Source organism: Ambystoma mexicanum, chromosome 8 (genome assembly GCF_040938575.1).
Source record: "Ambystoma mexicanum isolate Mex_15411 chromosome 8, UKY_AmexF1_1, whole genome shotgun sequence".
Taxonomy (NCBI): Eukaryota; Metazoa; Chordata; class Amphibia; order Caudata; family Ambystomatidae; genus Ambystoma; species Ambystoma mexicanum.
The window spans coordinates 482,183,841-482,209,263 of record NC_090929.1 but is presented as its reverse complement, the minus strand read 5'-3'; the positions used below and the strand labels follow the sequence as shown (position 1 = coordinate 482,209,263).

Below are 25,423 nucleotides of genomic sequence, written 5' to 3'. Positions count from 1 at the left end.
CCCATGTTATGCGCGTGCCATCTCATACTAAATACCTTAACTCACCAGCATCAACCTTTCCACCCCTTGCCATCCTACCTGTACTGCCACACAACCCATGCCGAATGTGCCTGCTCTGTGACTATCTCTACTTCCCAATAGCCGTCCCGGCCAGTATTTGCGCGTACAAACCGTGAAGACCTTCCATAATTTCACCCCAGTACACCAGGTGCAGCACTTCGCTCAAAAAAAAAAAAACTCGGCCCTCTTAAACTGTAGGACCCTTCCATTCTGTCCTTCTAGCTTCCGCACCACTTCTGTAATAAACCCACAGTGGTTGGGGGCCGGCGGGTAATGACCAAAACCCAGTGGATGATAGAGTTGCTCCACATATAATAAAGGTTCAATATAGGTATCTTGCACCACAAAGTTATTTGCCACTTGGCTTACTTATGGCAACTTATTCTAAAGCCGCTTCCATGGCGCCTCCAAGTATCAAAGACTGATGATGATCCTTGCGATGTCGGTGTTGGTGCAGTCCATATGCAAATTAGGAGGATTGCTTGTATATTGCCGCATAGACCTGGACTGAGCTCAAATGATTCTAGATGTTATTTTAGTTGTTGTTGTAAAGAGGCATCTGCCACTAATGCTACCAAAAAAGCAGATTGGGGAAGGGGTGGGCGGTTTGGGGGGGGGGGGTGATGCGGGGAATGGGACCGTATGGAAAAGCGCGCTACATTTGAGGGAAAGTAGCAGGACTTTTTTCGTGGCTCCCCCTCCTTTTGCAATGCTGATACTCCCCTGAATGTAACATTATCAACGTCTAAGAGACCGATTTTGATGGCGCCTTGGGGCTACATTTGTACATTCACAGTGCCCAGACAACGAAACTGTCCCGCAGTGAAACATCGATCCTTTTTGGAGCATGACTCCACCATCACAATCGGGCGCACATTGATCGCAAAGAAATCCCCCTTTCGTTGCACTCATTTATGGCATGGCAACGGCACATCGTCCCATTACTGCAGTGGAAACTGCTGCCTGGCATAACTTGTGCCCGATGCGCACACTTTTTGATTGACAGTGTGTGGCCAATCTATCTAACTGGACATACAATTGGAGGGGCAGCTCTGAAGGTGTCATGTTTTGGCTCCTGTGGGTTATTGTATCATTTTGCATGCGGCTGTAAGTAATTAGAGCAGATATTATTATCTCATCCGAAAAGACTATTAAGGGAAGCATGGCTTTCATATAAACCTCAGTTTGGCAATGCTGACCTCTAGAGGCACATTTCAGGTGGTGCATGCGGTATTCACAAGCCGTCATCAAGATAGTTCAGAGAGGGCTATATAGGGGGGGGGGGGGCTTAACGGAATTGCTGTTGTTTTTTTCATTCCACTGAATAATGGTGGGTTCGGTACCTGCTGTCGTCTTTATTGAAATCACGTATGTAAAATGGAAGAGACTAGGCGAGAGACGGCCATTGTTAGGAGCGACTTTCCTTTTTTTCTATTCCTCTCATCGGCCCCTCCTCCTTCCACGTGACCTCGTTTCTTCACGTATTTCCCTCTTCGAGTGATCGGCGAGGTTTCTTCATCCATCTTCCTGATCTTCCTTGCCATTTATTCGATGACCTTTCCCCTTCTGTGAGGTCGCATTCCCCTACATTTGAATCTTCGGTAATTGTTATTTCGTTGATGCTGTCCCCGTGACTATTCTCTTCCCTGTCTTCTGCTTTTCGAAAGTGTCGAATGTGTGGTGCATTCCTCGGTAGTTCCCTGTGTGCCGAGGCAGCTGTAGGGTCTCTCTGCAGCTGCTATGACTCGGAAATGTTCTGGTGGGACCTTCGGGTCTGCATACATGCCAACATTCTGTGACCAAAAATCTGTAGGAATCTTAAAGTTTCAAAAATAGTCATGCGAGGAGGTAATGATAGGAATAGGGGGAAGGGGCGTGGCTTGGAAGCCATGTGAAAGGACGTGTCTGTACGGGGGCTCCCGAAGATCCGCACATTATCCGACTGAAAACAGTGCAAGGACCGATGAAATTTTGCTGAGACCGATATGACTGCGCGCATGAAACTCAGGTGAACGTGAGGTTATGTTTCGACACGGGCCTGCACCGTGAGGGCGCAACAAAAAGTTAAAAGAAGATCTGGAGGCGAGAGTGCGTTGAACGAGAAAATGGCCGCCGCCGCCGCCGAACGAAGGAACAAAGGGGTGCTTGATCTGGGCGCCTGTCGGTCGCACTGGAGCATGGTGATGGTGTAGGTGCATGACGCGGGTGCATCGAGGTCATTAAGGACACCCAGTCCTGCGAGGCCGACGGCGTGGACCTGGGAAGGGAGCAGGGCTGATCGAAGATACTTTATACCCGGATCGTGCGGTGTGACCGGGAACTGTGCCCCGAGTCCTTTGTGGCCTAAAGTGGACCTCAGAGGGTGAGACGCGACCTGGCCAGGCCGGGTGGACGGGCAGGGTGGCCGGGGGTGCCGGAGGACAGAGGAACTTGGTGTCGGAGAAGTGGTGATAACAACGGGGCACCCGCAGGGCGCACTGTGAAACCCTGCACCAGATCCGAGCGGGGATCGAAGGACGTGAGACATGTCTAACAAGCCCCTGAGAGCGAAAACCAAACAGCACACGCTCGACGAATACGCTAAAACGCCTCCCGGCCCAGACGGAGCCAAAAGCAAAGACAAAACGCAAGCCAAGGAAATGGCCGCCGGGGGTGCGAACCACGAGGTCCTCGCCGCGATCGCAGACCTGAAAGCGACCTGGGAGACCAAGCTCCAGCTCGCTGTGGCTGAACTGAAGACCGCAATGGAACTCCAGGTCGGGGCAGTACAGGAGGACGTGAACCTCCTAAGGCAGGATGTGCGTACTCTGGCAGAGCGTACGGAGACTTTGGAGAAAGAATTGGGCCCTACCGCGGCGGACTGCGCTATGCATAAGCGTGAACTCCATGCCCTGGTGCAACGCGTGGGCAATTTGGAGAGTAGGGCGGAGGAGGCAGAAGGGCGCGCCCGGAGGAACAACATTCGCATCGTAGGCCTGCCGGAGGGAACGGAGGGCCACAATCCAACGGAATTTATTGAAAACATGCTACTGCAGGAGATCACGGGAGGCACCCTGACACAGGGTTTTGCGGTTGAGAGAGCGCACAGGGCCTTAACTAGGAAGCCACCACCGGGAAACCCGCCCAGGCCAGTGATAGCTAAGATCCTTAATTACCGGGACCGAGAAAGGATCCTTGAACACTTCCGCAAGGGAGGCACAATACTACGAGGAGCGGCGAATATAACGGCCTATCCCGACTACACCCTGCAGGTACAGCGCAGTCGTATGAACTTCGGAACGGTGAAGAGGAGATTGCGGGAAGCGGGGCTTAAATACATGTTGCTCTATCCGGCCAAACTGAAGGTCTTCTTTCAGAGCAAGCTACTGTTCTTTGTCACCCCGGAGGATGCTATGGAGTGGTTGGATGCACACAACTGCCCTCAGGAATCAGATGGTCAGACGGCCGGTGGAAAATAAGGGACGAGATAAGTAACGCTGTAGGCCCGGTCGGGCCATGAACATTGGGACTAGATTATAGTCACTGAACTCGCTTGAGAACATGCGCGCGTCAGGGGTTATGAAACGTGGTCCTTGCGCGGACATGGTTGCGAAGTTGTGGAGCCGCCTGAAGCCACCCTTTACACCCCCCTTTTTGTGTTTAGTTTAGTCACTGTTAGTAGGGTGACACCCTGTCGGGTTCTCTATTTGGGGTACCAAGGAGGACCGAACACAGGGATGCCTGAGATCCAGGGATGGAGCTGGGCAGTGGTTGGGGGTAGGGGTTTGGGGGGGAGTTTTAGTTTTTGTATGAGCCTGAGGGTGGAACCGGGAGTGGGGGTTTGCAAAATGGAGAGGGATTGCCTTGGATGGGGGGAGGAAACTACTGATAGGCCATGGGAGACCTTAGGATACTAACGTGGAACGTTAGGGGGCTTAACAGCTACCTTAAGCGAAATAAAGTCATGTTGTATCTCAAGAGGCAGAAGATAGACGTAGCCCTGCTACAGGAGACACATTTAAAGCGAGAGAAACTGGAGCTGGTAGGGAGGAAGTGGAAGGGAATAGTGGTAGGATCAACGTACTCCGCCTATGCCAGAGGAGTGCTGGTGTGGGTGGCGCCACACGTCCCATTTAAGCTAATTGAGGAGGTTGTGGGGGAGGATGGGAGGTTGGTTATGGTGAGGGGGCTGGTAGAGAACAAAGTAGTGTGCATTGTAAATACATACGCGCCTAACCAGGAAACGGCGACATATTTTAGGACGCTGTGCACCAAGCTCAGTGTTGGGATGGGGGTACGGTGATATGGGGTGGTGACTTTAATTGCGTGTTGAACCCCAAGGAAGATAGGTCGGATGACAAGATGGCGGGGCCCGGTCCGGCGGCTAGGGTGTTGCAGACGCTGCTGGCGAATTTGGCCTAGTTGATGTGTGGAGAGCGAAACACCCGAGCGCGAGACAATACTCGCACTATTCGGCTCCGCATCTACTGCACACGAGGCTAGACTATTTTTTCACCACGCCAGACATAGTCGCGGAGTGCGACCATATAGAATACAGGGCGAGGGTCCTCTCTGACCACTCACCCCTGGTCATGCGATGGCAACTGTATCCCCCACGAGCGCGTATACCAACATGGCGCCTAAGGGCGGAGGCGCTCAAAGACCTCGCCTTCAGAGAGGATATCAGGGAAGAGATAATTGCTTATTTTGAGTTGAATAAAGGGAGCGTTAAGTCGGCTGGCACCTTATGGGAGGCCTTTAAGGTTGTAATGCGGGGGATCGCCATTGCGAAGTCTAAGGGATTGATGGGGGGAGTCCTGGCGGATTTGCATAGAGCTGAGACCGCGCTGGAGGAGGAGTTGAAAGGTGGTGGGACAGATGCAGAGGCGGTCTCTAAATTGCAGCAAGTGTGTGCGGAACATTGGGACAGGCTCTGTAATTTGAATTATAGAAAGTATACTGAGAGACTGCATGCGGGAGGAGATAAAACGGGCCGACTCTTGGCATGGTTGTACAAGAGTGAGACCCCACGATCCCCGATCAGAACGATAACCAATGAAAAGGGGGAGGAGGTAGACACCCAAGAAGGCGTGAATAGGGCATTCATGGAGTACTATAAGGTCCTATACGAAGATTGCGAGGGGGGTAGCCAGGAGGAGATAGACGAAGTGCTGGAAGATGTAGGCTTGCCCAAGGTCAGCGATGAGGAGCGAGAGGAGCTGGATGCTCCGATCACCCTGGAAGAGCTGAAGGAGATTGTGAGACAGTTGCCCACTAGTAAGACCCCAGGGGCAGATGGGTTCCCCAGTGAATTTTATAAAGTTTATGCAGAGGAAGTGCTCCCGCCCATGTTGGAAATGCTCAACGAAGCGTACGAGATGGGACGGTTGCCAGAGTCACTTAGGGAGGCGATTATAATACCGCTCCCCAAGCCAAATAAACCGGGACATGATTGTGGCTCCTACAGGCCCATGTCGATGTTGAACCAAGATAGTAAGATCCTGACAGCTGTCCTGGCTACTAGAATGCGTAGAGTGATCGGCAAGTTGATCCATCCTGACCAGACGGGCTATGTCCCTAATAGGAACATCACTCACAACCACAGGCGCCTCCACAGGGTGGTCGAGTGGGGTGGGGGTGAGGACGGCGAAATGGCGATAGTAGCATTGGACGCGGTTAAGGCGTTCGACTCTGTTCGATGGCCTTGGCTGCTAGCGGCTCTGAAAGGGTACGGGATGGGACCAGGTTATGTTAGGTGGGCCGAGATGTTATATAGTGCACCACTGGCCAGGGTCCGTACGGGCGCAGTGGTGTCAGAGAGATGGCAGTTGGGCAGAGGCACTAGACAAGGGTGTCCGTGGTCCCCTATGTTGTACATCCTGGCCCTAGAACCCTTGGCGATTTACCTCCGGCAGCAATATGACCCGGTCAGCATCGAGGTAGGAGGAGAGTGTCACCTTATATCCCTGTATGCGGATGATATGCTGTTATACCTAAGATACCCAGAAGAAAATTTGCAGTATGTCTTAGAGGTGATGGGGAGGTACGCCTGGTTGTCTGGTATAGCGGTGAACCCTCAGAAATCCATTCTATTTCCGCTGGGGGGCTATGTGGGGACTCCAGTGGAGAGGTTGCCAGTGTTGCAGATCCCGTGGGCGACGAGATCCTTTAGATACTTGGGGATTGATGTGTATCATACGACCGTGGAAGAGCACAAGTATAACACTGAACTTGCTGTGGGGAGGATCGAGAAATGTATGAGGTTCTGGGAAAGATTGCCACTAGCGATGATGGGCCGAGGAGCCATGCTTAAAATGGTGGTGCTGCCCAGACTTCTGCACTATTTTAACAACATCCCCTACATGATTCCTAAGAAGTTTTTTGTGAGGCTACACAGTGTTTGCAGAGAATTCTTGTGGCACGGCATGCGCAACAGAGTCGCACTGTGGAAGCTGCAGAACTTCTATGAGAAGGGCGGAATCAAGCTGCCGAACTTTGAGGCATATTATGTAGCAGCGCAGCTACAATATGCGTCCAGGTGGCTCTCTGATGAAGAGACCCCTGAACACAGGCTGTTTGGGAGGGATTGCTCCCCTTTTTACTTGCGAGAGGTGATCTGGGTGGCTAATGCATGCATGAGGGAGCGGCCTAGTATGCTAGCTTTGGGACGGAACATGTGGAAACGGGCCTGCCGGATGATGGGCAACCCTTTGCCGTGTGTATTGCAGTTCCCATTGGTCGCACTGGCGAGGGGAGATGGGCAGCTCAGGGCAACCATTCGGATATACTGGGAGTCAGTGGGGTTGGTCACCATGGGAGATATTTGGCAGGATGGGACCATCTTGGAGTTCGAAGAATTAGAGGCAGGGTCGGGACTGCACAGGGGTCAATATATGACATATCACAGGATAGTGCAGGAGATCCGGAATAGGTGGCCCGAAACTACCCTGGCCGATGAACCGGATGCCCCGGTGGAAATACTATATGACGCATCGGAGGGCGGGCACGAGGTCTCTAGGTTGTATGAGATGTTGATGATGAAGGCTGGGAGCGATTTAGGGCACTTGAGACTGGAATGGGAAACGGAGATGGGGGCCCCGATGACAGATGGGTTGTGGGAGCGAGCCCTTGGGTATCATAAAAAGGTATCGAGAAATGCCAGGTTTAAGCAAATACAGCTTTATATAACGCACAGAGCATACCTGACCCCGTTGAGAATATCCAAATTTCGGGGTGTTGGACGCCAGGCGTGCCCCAAGTGCGACGAGGAGAATGTAGACATGATACACATGTTTTGGGCGTGCCCAGTAATTGCAAGCTATTGGGGCGAAGTGGCGCAGAAGCTGGCAGGAAAGGGTGTTACACTCAAAGTGGATTCAGCTTGGGCCTGCTTACTGGGGGGATATCCCAGAGCGCGTAAACTTAGACATGTCGATAAATTGAAAGATCTGGCTTATGTGCTTGCTAAACGTAGGATTGCCATGGGTTGGAAGGAGTGTCATAAACCACGAACGGAGGTCTGGTGGAGGGATCTCCAAAAATGGGCGGAAGCCGAGACGGCTGTGTGGCGAGATGCCAGTATCGCAGGGGAGGACAAGGAAATGTGCTCTCTTGCGGCATGGAAACTGTTGATAGCTGAATTGTTTGGAATGGGGTCAGCTTCAACTGACTCAGAGTGCTGACGCCCCCTCGCCCACAGTGGATACCAGTGGCGAACACCATACAGGCTCATAGGGGGGAGGGATGGGGATTGCAGTGTTTGTTGTTAAATATGTTTATCTATGTTCAAGTTGTAATGTTGTGTGGTTTATATATATAAAATAAAAATATATTTAAAAAAAAAATGATAGGAATAGGGCGCGTCAGCAGCCCATTATCATTGAATGAGCCCGCCGCCGCGGGTGCATTCAATGACAATGAGGCGCCTGCCATGCCCTTGAAAGACTCCCCCGAGCTGGCGTGGTGGGGGGCTAATGGCGCCTTTTGTCAAAGGTACCCACGGTGGAGGGGCGCATTTAGCCCACCGCCGTGGGCACCTTTTACATCCAAAGCCTGCATGCTGCACCTTCTCCTGCTACGCCAGCTCGGGGAAGTCTTTGAAAGACTCCCCCGAGCTGGCGTGGTGGGGGGCTAATGGCGCCTTTTGTCAAATGCACCCATGGTGGAGGGGTGCATTAAGCCCACCGCTGTGGGTGCCTTTGACTTCAAAAGCCTGCATTCGGCGCCTTCTCCCGCTACAAGCCCTTGAAAGACTCCCCCGAGCTGGAGTGGGCAAAAAAAAATATACAAAAAAAAAACATTTTTGTTTTTTTATTTTTTACAAAAAAAATCGGTATTGGTGCCAATAAATCGGTAGGCGGTAGGACTGCTTAAAAAGCGGTATCCTACCGCCTAAATCGGAAGGGTTGGCAAGTATGGGTCTGTCTTCCTAGTCTGTCGCTGTTGCGCTAGTACCAGTGACCTCTCCAAGCTGAAGGGCGTTCCGTTGGTGTGGGCATGTCTTCTCTTGTCGGAATTCTCTTTCGCAACTTGTTTAGCTCCGATTGATCTCAGCATTTCTCTCGAGATCGGGAAGAGGTTGGCAGGGTGGTCGAGTCACTCGCGGTCATATTACACCCACCAGCTCTGCAGGAGTGATGCCTGTTGCTTCATGTGACGTTGTTCGGGTCTGACGTAATACTCTACAGACTACTTGTTGTAATGACGTGCCATTACTCCTTGCACCTTTCTATTGGTTTCTGGCCGTGGCAATGTGACTTTCTGGTGTGTGAATCCGAGATGATCAGCTAATCCTTTGAAATCGAGGCTACTGAATGGGGGTCTATTGTCTGAAGTTTGTGGAGGCCATGATCCTTGTAATTGAGTATCAGGAGGATTCATCTATTATGATGAAAACATATAATCCATCTGGTGTTGTTGGGACACATCAACTTTCGGGGCACCATTGGTCCAAGGATGAATTTTGGTTTCTAAACCATCATTCAGCTCAGTGCTTTAAGTGGGCCGAGCCCCCCCCCACCGGTCTCACCATACCATGGCCGGTCATTATCCCGCCACGGCCGCAGCTGCAACAGGAGGTGAGCCCGCCACCATGATTCAGTCAGGCAGCTAAGCGATGCTGCGGCTGGTTGACACTTCTGTCAGTCACAGCTGGCTGCAGGATACACATTGCAGCGTCTCCAAACTGTAACTTCCCCTCCTGGGTCAGGAGACGAAGTTACAGTGCTAATCCTTTGTTGCCTGGGGGCATCATGCCCACACCCGCTCCCTAGGTCACTGATGCGTCTTTGACCCTCGGCGAACTCGCGGGCTGTGCGCTGCAGATTCGAGAACCGAACCGAGCCCACAATTGAACAGACCCAGTTTGTTTATTTGTTTATTTATGCATCGTTTGTCGGATACATGTATCCGACAAACGATGCATAAATAAATACACCCAGTCTGTTCAAGGAGTGAAACCAAAGGTGTGAGAACATAGAAAGGAACAAGGGGAGATAGTAAGGTGAGGGGGTGGGCGGGAAAAGAAGTAGAGTAACAAGTGAGACTGAAGGGAAAAGTCAGAGAGGACAAGAGAGTGAGAAATAAAAGTGGTGAAAAAATCTAATGAAATCGAGAAAAGGTAACGTGAGAGAGAAAATAAGGGCAGGAAAGATAGAGACACAACAGAGTCGAGGAGTGCATACATTGGGGAAAAACTATGCAAAGAGAATGAAAAGGATGAAAGACACACAAGATAGTGACAGAAAACGATGATGTTACAGAAGTATGTATGAGAAAAGGAGGAGAGGAAAGTCGAAGGTTAGAATTGGGAAGAGGGGTGAAGGAATGAAAGCAGGAGGAGAGGAAAGAAAAGATTGGTGTAAATAGAAAATAAGGGGAAGAGAAGGTGGAAAGGAGAGATGGAATGAGAGGAAATATGGGGTGAGACTGGTGAAGAGGGGGCAAAGGATTGAAAAGAGGTGAGGATAGAAAAGACAGGGGTAAGAATGAGAGAAGGATGAGGAGCCATGGAATGAGAGGAAAGACAAGGGTGAGAATGCTGAAGAGGGGTGAAGGAATGGAAGAGAAGGAAGAGAGATGGACGAAGAGGAAAGAAAGAGGTGAGACCGGTGAAGAGGGTTCAAGGTTTGAAAAGAGAGGAAAGGAAAGACATGAGAATGGAGCAGAGGAGTGAAGCAATGAGAGCACGGAAAAAGGAAAGGCAAGAAGAAAGGGATGGCCTGGAGAAGATTTAACTGACAAAACACTCATTGTAATACACTTCTTAAAATAATGTAAAATGACCTAACAGCAGTCTGACCTCATACAGGCATAGACACAGAGCAACACCCAGGCAGGGGGATTGCTAGCAACACATTAAGAGTTGTGTTACACAGCATAGCCATCCTCAGTCATCAAGCCCATGCTGCCACCCCCATTGCCTTTGGCTCCAGTTTACCTCCACTGTGGTCCTTTGATACAGTAAGTGAGGCCCCCTGCCAAGGTTCTACATGGTTGCTCTTGCTGGGCTACCTGAACAACTACTTCAAAGAGAGTTTTTGAAGGTGTTTGCAGGTGTATCCGACAAACAATGCATAAATAAATAAAGCTGATAGTGTGCTGAGCGGGAACCGTTCTTGGGTCACAAGGCCTCACCTGCATACACAACCCGGTTTATGTATTTATGCATTGTGTGCCGGGTGCACATGCTGATTTATCTATTTAGTTTGTACCAAGCAGACTGTGTTGTGATATGCACTTAGTTATATAGGCCAGGACATGTTTACATGTTCGTCTTTAGGCCACGCCCATCAAGTCCTAGACAACGCCCATCGTGCAAGCTACGCCCCTAAATGAGGGCCCCCCCTCAATTTCTTACCCCACTTAAAGCACTGAATCAGCCCACACCTCTAGTACAGCAGAAGGGATCCAAACAGATTGAAATAACAAGCAAATTCGAAACCTCATTGTCCAATTTTGATAATGTGAATGGAATGGCCGGCCTATCTCTGCAAGGTCATGGATCGTTGGTTAGTTGCAATCTAGCGTAAATGCAATTATTACCCAATGTATAAAGGGACTGTCCAGTCAAGGTTGCATTAACAATTTATTTTTTTATAAATCACAACAGACAATCTAGCAACACTACAAAATAAAACCCACCCTGCAAGGTAATTCAGGGGACAGACCGTTTCAAAGAAGGTAAAGGGATGCACTCTGGATACCGACTGGAGGGTAGTTGGTGTGGTTAATAATCACAACCGTTTGTTACGGTTTCTTGGCTTTAGCACAAAGGGAGCAATGGGTCTTAAAATGTCTCTCAGGGCATTCTGGGAAGGACCAGGGGGAAAGAATCACAATGTACCTTCTGCTGTAGATGTTCTTGGTGCTCGACAGGGTTGAGTCGGCTTGGGGGGCACTTTGCCGGCTTCTGTGCCATATTTCAAGATGGGAGTCAGCTGCGGTTATCAGGTCGTAAGACAGTTCGGTGAGCGAAGCCGGACCAACGGCTGCAGGCTGGCCAACACAGCGAATCAGGGTCAGGAATCGTCTCAGTGCTGGTTGGCAGTTCTGAAGCACTGGTCGAGGCACCTCAGATGTCTTTAAGTGGCTGCGGCTTGACAACGGTCAGCGTTGCAGACAGTTGTCGCCCGATGAACCCAACTAGCTCGAAAATGTCTTTTATGGCGGACACTGGTAGATGTTTCTCGAGGCGCTTCACCCAGCTTCTTCAATGGGCTTGGGTCGTCCTTTAAGGAGGATGGTCCAAGCTGAGGAGTGTGTTGCAGGCAGCTGTCTTGTCCTTGGTTTCAGGTTCAGAGACTCTCGGGCACTTTACACCTAGGAAGCTTGCTGTAGAACCTAGCAGGACACGCTGTGTGCCGGCTGGGTACCGGTTCTGGAGCTGCTGGAAGGAAATCTGAATTCAGTATCTCCCTCTGTTCCCTATGAGATGTTTAGGGGAGGTATCTTGCTTGTCTCTTGAAGGTCCTGCCCTTCCTTCACTGGCGGAAGATGTAAGGCAGACTATACCTTCAGCCAAGGTCCAATGGTGAGTTCTTCCTTCTGCTTCCTTACAAAGTCTGCTGATAATCTGCCAAAAGAGGGGCTCTACCATCTTTTAAAGCAAAATGGACGACAGGGATTGGTGTAGGCTAAGCCTACCTTAATGAACCAATCATGGATCCACACCAACAATCTTCTGTATATGTGAGGTTATAACCAGAGTGCTTTGCAATAGAAAAGGTAATAGGGTGAAAACATGTAATACTAAGTCTCACCCATCTTCCTTTCTGTTGGGGATCAAAGGGTCTCTCTGGTTAATGGAGCTCTCTGTGGTTCCTGATTAAAGCGGCAGGTCTCCTTTCAAGCTACAGCGAGACCAGACTTTCAGGCTCCTGCAAATCACATTCTTGTACCTTATGAATGGGGTCCCCCTGCAGGGTGGACTATTGTAAACATGCAGTCCCAGACATAACAGCTCAATGTCAATTGATACTGAGGGTGATAGCCGGCTTCAGGTTTACACAGTGAATATGAAAGGTTGTTGGGTTTTCCTGTCTCCATTTGTTAACCTCTGCAGCCAGGCCCCATGTGGGCCTGTTTTAATTACCCTATGAATGTAATTGTTATTTTAATTGTTTATTTATACAGCGCTTATACAAAGGTGGAGTGCTTCAAGGAGGGAAGGGAACAAGGGAATACAGTAAATATTCTTAGGCCTTGAAGTTTCTGAATTTTCTAAAACACAAAATAGAATAAACAAGCATTCTAGGCCTGATGGCATTTCTCCTAGTGCAAGTGCATGAAGTGTTACAGTTGTGGCCAAGCTACGGTGGGGGGATAGAAAAAAGGGGGTGGGGGTGGACAGGACAGACAAACTTACAAGTCCCAGTACATTTAGGTCATGGATACGTACAGAGTGAGGTGCGAGGAAGACGGGGCGGGGGGAACAAACACGTCCAGTCCAACAGGGCTCTGCGTTAAGTGCGGAGAGGCTGCCTCGCTCATGGAGCATAAGCAGAAGTGCAGTAATGCTGACCATAGTGCAGTGGCCCAGAGGAGAGTGCAAAAACTGGCGGGGGGGGTCCTGGGACCTGTAAGGCTCTGGAGGTGAGCCAGGCAACCAGTCAGCAGAAACTGAACAGAGTTAGGGAGGAGAAGGAGGAAGGAGAGTGGAGAGAAAAAGAACAGAGGTTAGGGAAGAGGGAGAGAGAAGGAGGAAGAGAAGAGGAAGGTCTTGAGAAGTTTCCAGAACTTAAGGTGCTCTGGCTCAAGACGGAGAGAGGCAGAGAGGCTGTTCCAGAGGGAGGTATCTGCAGAGGATAAAGATCTACCCCCAAATGTCTGTTTGTGAAAGCAGCTCACCCGAAGAGAGGTGGAGATAGTGCAGACCCTGGTCCCAGAAAGCCTTGTGGATTAAGCAGAGGGTCTTGAACTTGATCGGTGGTATACAAATTGCTGCCACCAGCTGCAGGGCCCAGCAAAAGGATAGGGTGGATCCGTGTAGACTTTGTCAGTTAATCAGGTTGGTCATGGCAGGGGGAAGGTCTGGAGATGCATTGTGTACTTCCCCGGTCATATCCCAACTAAATATGAGAGTGAGGAGTGCACCTATAGGGTGTGTCCACCCAGAGTAGACGGGTCTATGCGTATGTTGTGCAGTGAGCATAGGGAAATGTGTGTGGATTAGCCCAAAACAATTTCCAGAGGTTGATCTACCATCATTCAATTTCATTATAAAAAATTAAAAAGCTGGGAGCTGGGAGCGAACACTCACTCACCACTCAGATGGTCACATTCCTCATAGTTGGTCCATAGAAATCAACATCCATAGTATTCCAGACTGCTTCAGGGAGATTGGCGAGTTGCAGTGGGAGAAGAGGATTTTCTCCAGCTGTATTCTGGTATGTTTCACAGTTTTCAATCATTTCCTCTACAACGTTGTCTATGTTTGGGAACCATGCTTGATTTAATAAGAGTTGTATGGTGTTAATCACACCCTGGTGACCTTCATGTGCTATGTTTATTATTGTTTTACGCAATGATCTTGGTCTGATCAATTACGTTCACCTTAGTAAAGCGTCAAGGACACAGCTAGTTCGGTATATATGGTTGCTAACCATTGTAGTTCTTTTATGTCAACAACTGGTTGTTGAGAGCCAGGTTATTTATACCTATCCCTGTGTGTCCTTTGTATCGTTGCATAATTTCTAGTAGCAGTGGAAAGCATTTGTTCAGAGATTGTTGGTGCAACTAGATAGTTGATGTATTCTTCCACTTCAGTTGAGACCATCTTCTTGGGTCACAGAATTGGGTTTCTGGATATGTAATTCCCAGGGTAAAGAAACATTCCCGGTTTGTGTATGATGTGATAATCATATCCTTTGAGTCGCATGCCCCATCTTCCGATGCAATGGGGTGTCTTTGTTTAAGGGTTACCAAACAGTGGCAACCACACAGTGGCTGATGTGCCTGGTGGTCTGTGACTAGCGTGATTGTTTGCCTATATGGAAATTATGAAAGTGTTTGTATGCCCACACTGCTGCAATACTTTCTTTCTTTGGTGGAGAATTTGCTAGTTCAGTAGCGGATAAAACACATCTGGCATATGCTATCGCTGTTTTGAGTGGAGGTGTTGTGTGTGTCCAAGTTGTGCCAGAATCACACCTAGTCCTTTGGCAAGAGCGTCAACAGCCACTTCAGTGCACAGTGACGGGTCGAAATATGCCATGTTGTGAACATTTGATAATGTGACCTTAATGTTATCAAATTCTGCTTGGCACTAATGAGTCCATTTGAAATGGGTTCAATGCTTAAGAAGATTGCACAAAGGTTCAGTGGTAATTGCATAATCAGAAATTTCTGTGAAGTAGTATCCTGCCATGCCAAGAAATTATCTTTTCTCAGTTGCCGGTGGGGGTGGAGGGAGTCGGTGGATAGTTTCTACTTTGTCAGGATCTGGAATCATTCCTTGTTCTGAAAGAATGTGCCCTGTGAAAAACCTGAGGGTATTTTCACTCCTACTGCCCTTGGATCCTCTTCTTACCATCAGCGTAGACAGGGTAGGGCCTGAGCGTGCAAGGCCCACCCACAAATCCCTCAATGCCCAGTCTGCAGCAGCTTGTGGGCATTTACAGATGTCAATGCCACTGTGGTGGCTACTCCTCTGCTTCTCACATGGTCAGGGGACAGTCATTGCTTTTGGATCCTGACCCTGGGGATGGAGAAGTGAGGGAGGATCACCTGGGTGGTGGGTCCTTAAGAATTGGAAGTAAGGTACCTGCAGGCGAGACATGGTATCCCCCAGAAAACCAACCTAACCATCCCCCAGCCTTTATGTTCTATTGTAAAACATCTCACCTCGTTTTATTTTCCCACACTTTACCTATGACAGTACTGAGACGTGGAAGAAGTAACTAGGAATAATAAACACTAGTAACTCCTTTCACGACTCTAGTACTGGAATGAATAAGATGCATGCAAAGTCTGTGAAGGTCAGGCATATCCCTCTAACTACAGTCAGGCAAATCCAATTGAGCAGCCACATCTGCAACCTATCAAGTGGTTGCAGGTGTTTAAAAGGAGAGGAAGATAGCATCAAGGAGATGACCAATAAGGAGTCCTGTGTGGGAGAAACCGGCAGGGGACCATGCATGTGAGGAGGCAGCCGTGGTGGGACCTGAGAGGAAGCCAGGATGCCAGCCGTAGTCCAAGAGGACCTGTGGAGCCAAGTGCAAGTTGGGCCGTTAAACTGACACAGGTGTGGGAGCCTCCATGGACGGGAGAGAGCAGCTGGAGCTATGGATAGAAGCAAGGGCGCCGTCCTCATCCGTGGAAGAGGAGCAGAGTTGCCAGTGTGTGCTGGGAAGCACACGGAGAGCGAGCTGGGCTCACAGTGACTGCCCGCCAGCCGGCGAAGCAAAAGGGAAGCAGCAATGCCACCGGTGCGGAACACCAAAGATCGGTGAGTGCAGGGAGGTAGCACTTGAGACCGGGGCACTCCTAGGGACTAATCTTAAATAATAAAGTGCTATATGAGTCATATTAAATACTGAGGGGAAGGGAAACTTGAAGCAAAGTTAAATTAAGCATATTGCATACCGAACTGAATGGAAACGTTAGGTAAAGTCAAACCACGCATATTGAATGCATATTGATTACCAAAATGCATGAAAGCTTGGTGGACAAAGCTACTAGCTGATGAAAGTGAAAAGGGAGAGTGCCCATTTGAAAGCAACCTACAAAATAGGGGCGCACGTATGAAAGAAAGGTGGGGAGCAAATAAGACCACCACAGAGTGAAATGTATGAATGGATACAGCGCAGCAAGGGCCAACACTGCTATGAGATGTGTGGCATGGTATGGTGAAGCCAAGATACTGATCAGGAGAAGCCAGCAGAGTTTGCGTCAGCACATAATGCCAAGAAGCCGACAAAGAGAAACCGAGTGAATGTGAACCTCTGCACAGGGGCAAAATACAGAAGAACCTGTGTGCTGCTTAAGAGCATAGAGGTTATGGTTGCGCGACCTGTGATGGGTGGACCATGTGGTCTGACAACTGCGCCTAGACCAGGAAGCCCTAGGATAAGTGAACTGTTGAAAGCTAGAGACATTGTGAAACAAACTGAGAAGGAGCAAAATAAGTGAACTTTTGTGATGTAATCAGAAGAAGCTCAAGTTGACCAGGAGCTGTGTTTAACATTGAGAGAGAGCAACACGTACACGTTCCTACGTTGAAGTCTTGGGGAAGGGAACCCTGAGACTTGATAAACTGCAAGTATTGTCTTGAGGACGGAGCCTCAAGACCCTTTTCTTTTGAATTGTGTTGCCTGAAACTTGGGGAAGGGAACACTGAGGATTGTGTAGAACTGTATTGCCTTGTACTTCAGGAAGGGAGCCTCAAGGATTTGTGGAACTTTCTTGAACTTGGGGAAGGGGAGCTGAAAAGGAAGCTAAGAGCTGGAAGAAGCTCAGAACTTTGTTTTGATCACCATTTCTTGATTATCGACATCCTTACACATTGTTTAGATTCAGTTGTGAGGGCAAGGATAGGTTTTGGACACAGACATACTTTTAAGTTGAACTGTTAGACTCAGACTTCCCTTAGTTTTGTTCATGTAGGGAAATCCTACCTTAGCATAGGGAAAGTTAGGCCTTCAACCTTCCTGACATTTGATTTTGAACTTTAAATCTGGTGTCTATGTCTTGCTTCACAATGCCTTCACAGCCCATCGAATTTTAGATGTTTTTTGTGAATCTTGCATTTTTATATGTTGATGGTGAGACCTGCTGTGGGAAAGGCTCGTCAGAATTGAAGTGCCGTCTGGTTGTTGTGTTCTTCTTGCAGTCGCCCAAAGATCAAAATGTAATTGCTATAATTGAATTCTTGTGGGAATGGAAGCAATGCTCTTCAGATTGTTTCATGGAAGATTTTGGCTGCAAAGGAGACGCCAAAATGTAATATTTTGTAATGAAGTAGCCCCTCGTGGGTTGCAAAGGTGATATGTCATGTTATTGGGTGTATAACCCACTGATTGTGCTTTCTCCTTGTGGGTTTCCTCGTGTTGATTCGATTCAAATGGATCTTCCATCATCATGTAACTTATAGCTTGATGTTTGAGATGTAAGATACTGGGTGTTGGGGTGGGAACGATTTTCCTTCCCTGAAAATTCTAAATGGTTTGGTCAACCACCATTGCTGCATCTCTGGCCTTACACTGGGCACAAGCCTTTGTCTGGAAAAGAAAATCTGCATCTGTAACATAAACGTTGTGATTGGTCATTCATATGCAGACGTGGCGGTGGTCTTTCCAGCTGACGTGGTATTTTTGGTTAGATGGTGATTGCCACCAATTGTTCTTTTTTCTCATGTGTTTCCATTTCTGAAGCTTGTACATCAACGAGTTTGTATATTCACATGAGGTCAAGGATCTCTTGTAAATGTCATGGTTTCTTAGATAGGTTTTTCATGGATACGAATGAAGTACATCCTTCAATGATTCAGTCAAATTGCATCTTCATCTGAGAATGTATTGAATTGACAGTGAGTCGCCTTTTTCCAAGTCAGAGGATGAACTCATCTATAGTTTCTTGTGGTCTTTGGCTGCACTGATTGAATGTGTATCATTCCTGATCTCAGTTGGGTTGTGCCACACATTTATTGTTAAGAGCAGCAATAGGACCGGTTTGGGATGCTTTGTCTTGGTCAGGGAATGTTTTGATTTTAGATAAAGTTTCTTTTGATACCAGATCAGTGAACATTTGTGCCATATCTACAGCATCTCCATCAACCATTGCTTGGTTGGAGTTTTCAAAATCTTCAACCCATTGTGCCCAAGGGATTTGGTTTACTCAGAAATGATGCTCTATGAGAGTATGGTTGTGACTATTGCCCGACAGCCTCATTCTGCATTATGCTGATGTTTGTATTCCATTTTTAACAGGATTCAATAAGTATTGTAGATTGACCCACTTTGATGTGTTTCAGTAGAGAAAGTGGACGCATAGAGTGCATGGGACAAATCCTTTGATGACTGCGAGTGTACAGTTTGTTTTTCTCCTCTGAGGCTCTTTAAGGTGTGAGAGGTAGACTGGAGTAATATTGGAGGTACCAAATGCTGTGCCTCTTCTTGTGGCAGCTTGAAGGTGTGCATGTCGGTATACTAGTACAGGGTTGTGCCCTGTCGGTGTAAGTGAGGGACAGTGTCTGATCACAGGATTCCATATTCAAAACTATTTATGGTGTCAGGTGTTAGCGGTGAGTGATTTCCACGCTCCAGCAGATCGGAGGGTGAGGCGGTAGGTGGAGAGCGCAAGTGCCTTTTGAAGTAGTGCTTCAGAACATTGGAGCCACACTTGGGTGGATCGGAGGATTCTGCTTGGACAAAACAGCGGGCACAGTGCTCATTGAAATTGTGCTTCAGGAGGCCAGAGCTGTGCTCCGGTAGGAGAGTGAGGCAGCGGGTGGGTGGAGGATGAGTGCAGTGTCTGTTGAGTTTGTGTTTGAACATGGTAGAGGAGTCAGGTTTCAGAGGAAGTGTTTCCCTTTCGTAGCCAGATGTTGTGGTCTGTATTGAAACCACACATGTAAAATAAGGACGAGGCAAGAGTTGTAAGGTTAGGAGCAACTTTATTGTATTTTCCTCTCATCTGCCTCTCCTTTCCATTTCATCTCATTTCTTCACATCCTTCCCTCTTCTTCCCACCACCAACTACGGTGTCCTTGCAGGGACACAACAGTACCCAGAAGAAGACAATTGCCCTCATTATGAGTGACACAGTCTGGAAAAAGTGCCGGTAACAACGTTTACTGGCACTTTTTCCAGATCTTGTCACTGCGAGTCCACCGGTAGGGGCTGTGAACTACCGGCAGAAAAATCGCAAAAGCACTGGCACAGTTACTAACAGTGCCGGTGCTTCAATGTTCTCATTCACGTGGAGTCCTACGGGAATGGAAACGTACTGTTCCTCCACTGCCCTTAATATCCCAGTATTACCGGGATATCGAGCAGTGGAAACGGTAAGCCGTGGTTGCCAGTACCGGCGGCCTTCCGGCATCCTTGTAATGATGGCCATCTCCAGAACTTGCCTGGTGTTATTTCCTCCAGAAAAATGTCTCCCCGTGTGAGTCCTATGGGACTCTATAATGGGGAATAACAACAGCCATAATGTTGTGGATTTACTGCAAAAAGGGCTGGCAATAAATGTAAACGAGTTTTGTTCACACTGCATAACTTGTAATGAGGTGTTTACTCTTCACATCCAAGTTTATCTACGATCGCCAGTTTCAATCGCAATGCTGAGGTATGTAAAAATGTCTTCTTTTTTTTTTTTTTTTTAAAAGGATGTTTGATATCCTCCCAGTGGTAGCAGAATGGGGGTTTCAGCCTCTGAGTGCATAAGCCTTGGACAAAGCTGTGGCCATGAAGTTTCCTCCACGAGCACTGTGGTGGTGTTTAATGTTACTGCTGCCTTGACATAGCTTTCAGCTGCAGAGTGAAGCAGGCCCAGGGTACCAGTCATGAAATAACGAGCAGTGTGTCTTAAAACAGGCACAACTCCTCGTGCATCCCTATTTCTCACCCAGGAAGGCAGCTCTAAAATATGTCATTATAAAATCCTAGCAGCGCAAACGGGGAAGACCTGCATGGCTCATGGCCCCCAAGCACAATACAGTGACCATCAAATTCAGGCGCTGGGTGGAATAGGGTAGAAGACATAGAATGCTAGCTGGGTAGCTACTCACCCAGGGGCTTTCCACTACGGGAATATATTCTCCGAGGCCTCCAGTGTGACATCTGATCGACAAAGAGAATGAGGCTTGAAGTGTCTTATGTTGCCAGTTAGAACGTCGAGGAAGAGTAGACCCTGTAGTTGACAGCTACTCATCTGTAATCGTATGTTGTGTATGTCCCCTCCCCAACACGTCCCTTTTTCTTTTCCTTTGTTGTTGCCATGAACATTCCAGGTGTTGAGAGGGGAGACATGAGGGAACCATATAAAGTTAACTCTGCCAATGAAAAGGTTACCTGGCATCTTGCCACCCACCCCACCTTACTTATCTGTACCTGCCCCCCTCAACCAAAACATTAGATGGATGGCATGCGCCCATCCTCTTCCACCTCCCTTGTGGTACAGTATGTCCACACCCTGGATGAAGTTGGAGTAACCTGGCATCCTGCCACACATCAACACACCTACGTAGGCATTCCCTCGATCCCGCCACAGGTTTACAGATCTGACAGTTTGAGAGTCGCGGCTCGCGCTGCCTTTGACAACGCAGTAGCCATGAATCTCACAAACTGTCAGAGGGAGCTATGTTATGTTTAAGGATATTTGTACCATGCTCCATCACCACCTGAGTGGTCCCCTGGTGCTCTGGTGGATCTGGAAGGCAAGAGGATAGGGTAACGTAAGTTTTTAGGACTGAGCGAGAAAAGCGCACGATAGCTCTGATGTGTTGTTGCCAGCTTCAGTTCGGTTTACACTGTTCACTGAAAGAAAGGTGTGACTTTTCAGTCGGTATTTGTCATGTGCTGTTGTGCGAGGCTATGTTTGGTGTGATACGTTGTGACGGTGTGGCGACGGAGGTGTGAGTGTGTGGCAGGATGCCAGGCACACTTTCATTTCATGGTGATGTGAACGTACTGTAACACAATGGAGGTGGGAGGGGGGATTGACCCATGCCAGCCATTCAATTTTTCTGCCTGAAGAAAGGCGACTGCACTGTCAGGAGAGCCGCAATAGTGGACTTCCGGTCCTACAACCTGATGAGGAAGTGAAATTGCTATATGCCCCTGCCATGGCATCACATTAGCCCGCTGCCGTGTCGTCACAGATGGTGGAAATGGCATTTGGAAAAAGAAAGTGTCGCTTACTGAAGGCATACACAACCATATTAAAAGGCAGACTGTCCACATACTGTCCTCCCGCCATCTAAACTTTCCAAGATAAAGTGTGAGACATACATAAACCATTTCCCAGCACAGCCCCTGCTGTGCAGTCAAAGTTTCAGATCAAAGGGCTGTTCTCATGAAACCTATTTCTCCCTACATGGCTATTTAATTGCTGCATAAATCAAATTCTGCAATGTTTGTTTTGCACCAAAGCTGATGGACTAGCTTAAGCTTCATCAACAAAGCAAGTTATGAGCAAAGTATTTATAGCATTATAGATGGTTAGAAGTCAACCATGGGGACATATTCCACCTTGGGATTCCAAGGGACATTTGCTAGGTGGGAGCAAAGCCTGAGCTGTCTATGGCGTCAATCAGAACCCTGGGGTGGAATATTCCTCGTGGTTAATAGCTGCAAATCTTTCATTTGATGTTGTTTTGTGTAGACCCTGTGCATTCCTTGTGTACCGCCTGAACTTTTTTACCTGTTCCATCAATGCAGGGGGTGCAGAGAGGAAGCAGAATTGAACTGTGTACAACATAAAATAGGCCCCTACATCACACAAGAAAAGCATAGCTGGAGTCTTGTCCCCGCCTTTTCTCCCCAGTCTCACCAGCACACTTTTGATAAGCCTCCCACCCCTCCCCCCCCCCACCACCACAACAACAAGAAATATCAGGTGTTCTGCCGCCCTTGCTCACCTCCCTCACTGGTTCACAAAACATAACAAAAAAATAGATTACTTGGCCTTCTACCACCCATCCATCCATCCTTCCTCGCTTCTGCCACCCCTGCCCCTCTCAACACGGCCCCCTCTGTCAGTTTCTCAGAGCTGCACCCTGAGAAAGGCAGAGTAGCCCCCGTCAGAGCGGGAGAAGTCTCTATGCTGAACGGTAAGAACACAGCTCCCACGTGACAGAAAATCTGCTTTTGTTACTTCATCTTACGCCGCTTTACCGGTCGGTATTCCTCACTTTTGGCGAATGGCATTTTGGCGATTTTTTTCCCCCGCTGATTTTTTTACTGCCCCTTTTACCACAAACCTGTAGTAAACTGGTGAATGGTATATAAAGCGGTAAGGGGATTTGGGGTTGGAAGGGGGCGCAGGGGTGTCTACCCCCACATTTTGTGTTAATAAAAGGTGGGCAAATCGGCAAAATGACATTCGGCAATAAAATAAATGGAGGAAAGCTAACATATCCGCTTCCGCACCGAAAAGCCCCTTACATGCAAGACTAGTGAGCTTTTTTGGTGATACATTCTTAGGTGGGGGACGTCAGGCTTATTACCGTAAAAAAAATAAAAGCCTCATTACTCCATCAGAAAAAGGATTGAAACTGGAGGCCGTTTTGGTGATTTCTGGACTCCAAGAATCTACTTGGGTGAATCTCGGGCCCAAATGGTCAAAGTGGGCCAGCTGTTCCAAAGAAAAAACGTATACTGTACCACCAAACAGGGGCCCTTTTTTCTTCAGTCCAAAATAGGATGTCAGTTCGTTTTTCACGAGCTTGATTTCTAAACCCTTGTGGACTGAACACATTAAGTTGCTTCTTAACCCAGGTAGGGTTGTGAGCTTTCAAACCATTCTCCGTGAATAGGAGAATGCTGATAAGTCGCTGAAAACTAGGGCGTCAGCTGGTGAGGAAACCAGTTCTGCTGGCCCAATCAATCGTTGATGTAAAGGGAAAAGCTAGTACACAACCTTGATGCACACCCCTTTCCACAGGGGAAAGTCGGTGTTCGTACACACAGAAAGTCTCATCTGACATAGGCCATATCCTATGAGTAAAGCAATAATATAGTGTATGAATTTGAGTTGGAATTTCCATATTCACATGTGTTGACTGAAATATGGATCTAAGAATTGCAAAAAAAAGACCGTGTGAAGGTCAACAAATGGAAAATAAATGAGTAAGTGGGAGAAATTATTGGAGTTAAATTGGGACGATGAGAGGAATGGGCTTTAAGATGCCTCTTTCACTGGCATTGGGTTGCCATTAGGCTTCATAAAATATCTTCTGACCAATCAAACCTATGTTGTTGGGGTTGTCGAGGCATCAGCGGTGAGAAACACAGTTGGTTGTCTTGTCCTAGCTGGTCTATTTGATGGAAAGAGGTTCTAGTGATGGTAAGGAAAATACTGTTGAGATTTTAGGGAAATTTAGGGCATGTCAAATATTGTATGAACCAGCCAGGGAAGTAATGATAGATGACAGGGTGCCTAATGTTCAAGGGGTTTTTTTTTTGTTACCTTATTGTTTTGTTTGCATGCTGTGACAATAAACGAATTTAGTGATTATTTAAAAATAAAAAAAAACATCTTGAGTGTGCGGTACTTTTTCAACTAACTCTTACTATTCTCCCTTCACTGCAATCTAACTTCCGGCCTGGTCAGTCTACTGAAACTGCTCCTTTAGATGTCACTCATTTTCTCTCTTCCTCTGGTCACTATAAGCAACATTTCCTCTTTATTCTCTTGGACTTCGGTGGCTTTTGATATGGTGGGTTGCTATAATTCTGTGTTCTTCGCTATTCTCGCTTGGTATCTGTGATCATGTACATTCTTGGTTGTCTTCCTATCTTTCTAATCGCTGTTACTCAGTTTCTTGGACAGGTAACCATTCTTTAAGTCTCCCCTTAGGTTTTGTTGTCTTTAAAAAGTTTCAATTCATGGACATGTAAATTCTTGGACAAATAAAAAATAAATAAAATAAAAATAAAATAAATGTACTATTTTCTCTCTACACTATCCCTCTCTCGTCAGTCCTTCTGTTGACTGAGATTGTCTTCTCTGTGCTGATGACTCTCACACCTTTGTCTCTTCCCCCTCCTTCACTGATCAACTACACACTTCTATCGATGACTATTGATCCACTATGGAGTCCTAGATGCTTGTGCATACTTTCCACCTCAACTAATTCAAGACTGCAATCCATTCTTTCTGCTCCTTCTCCTCGCGACTACACCCGTTCTCCTTTCATTCATTTTTCTCCTGACTTTATCTCCTTTTCCTTTTCTGCTTGCAACTGTTTTCGATCCCTAATTTTCTTTTTCCTCTCACTTCTCTTTTGCTGTGTTCACTCCTTCCATTTTCAGCTTTATAACACCTGCAAGATTCGTCCCTTTCTCATCTTTTCTGCCACTAAGACTCTTTTTCTGACCCTATTTTCTTCCAGTTTTGATTGTTTCTCCTCGCTTCTGCTTGGCCTTATGACATGAGTCCATTCTCCATTAAACTCTCACTTTAATGCAGTTATTCATGTACTATTCTGTTCCTGCATCTTTCACCCATGCCCCCTTCCTAGCTTCTCCCCTCATGACTTTCTTTCTCTGACCAGATTCATGTTTGTTATCTCTATTTTCAGATGTTTTCAAGGTTTAATTTCACTGTATCTCTCTTTCCGTATCTCCATCTACACTCTACCACTTTTGATCCTCATCTCTATTCCTACCAGCCGCCCCTCGCCCTTCTTGTGCCAGTCTCACTTCTGTTCTTTATCCCTCCTGGCTTTCAAACTCTGGACTTTTCTTCCATAGTCACGCCACTGTGCCACCTCGCTTCCTTTCAATCGCTTAAGACCCACAGTCTGTCTTCATCTAACTGTTAAGAATGTAATACCATGTCGTTTGCTTGCAGTTTGCTCATATACTTTTATAGTTCCTGATCATTTGTAATTTTTGTATGCCACTTAAGCGTAAGCGCTCCATGAATGAATTAATAAATTAGACGGAGGCATGAGCAAAAGGGCCTGCATGGTGGTTATAATTCTGCTTTATAGAGGCATAGACATGTCGATAGATCATTTCTGTATTTATTTTAAAAGCAAGAGCGTCAAAGGATGCAATTTGTTTTTTTTCTTCTTTGCTGTGCCCCGAATTAGTGTTCAATAATTGTGTAAGGCGTACATGATCCTACTGATGGCGGAATGGACAGTAATAGCGAGGAAATGGAAACAGAAAGAGCCCCCTACGAAGGTTGACTGGCTTCGCAAAGTATGGGATATAGT

The 25,423-nt window shown here is 47.6% G+C and overlaps 1 protein-coding gene across 2 annotated transcripts in view; it reads left to right on the top strand.

Moving 5' to 3' along the window:
• Positions 1-25,423, top strand: part of ANKRD65 (ankyrin repeat domain 65) — a 212,739-nt gene that overhangs the window by 182,944 nt on the left and 4,372 nt on the right. The gene's annotated exons all lie outside the window — the stretch shown is intronic.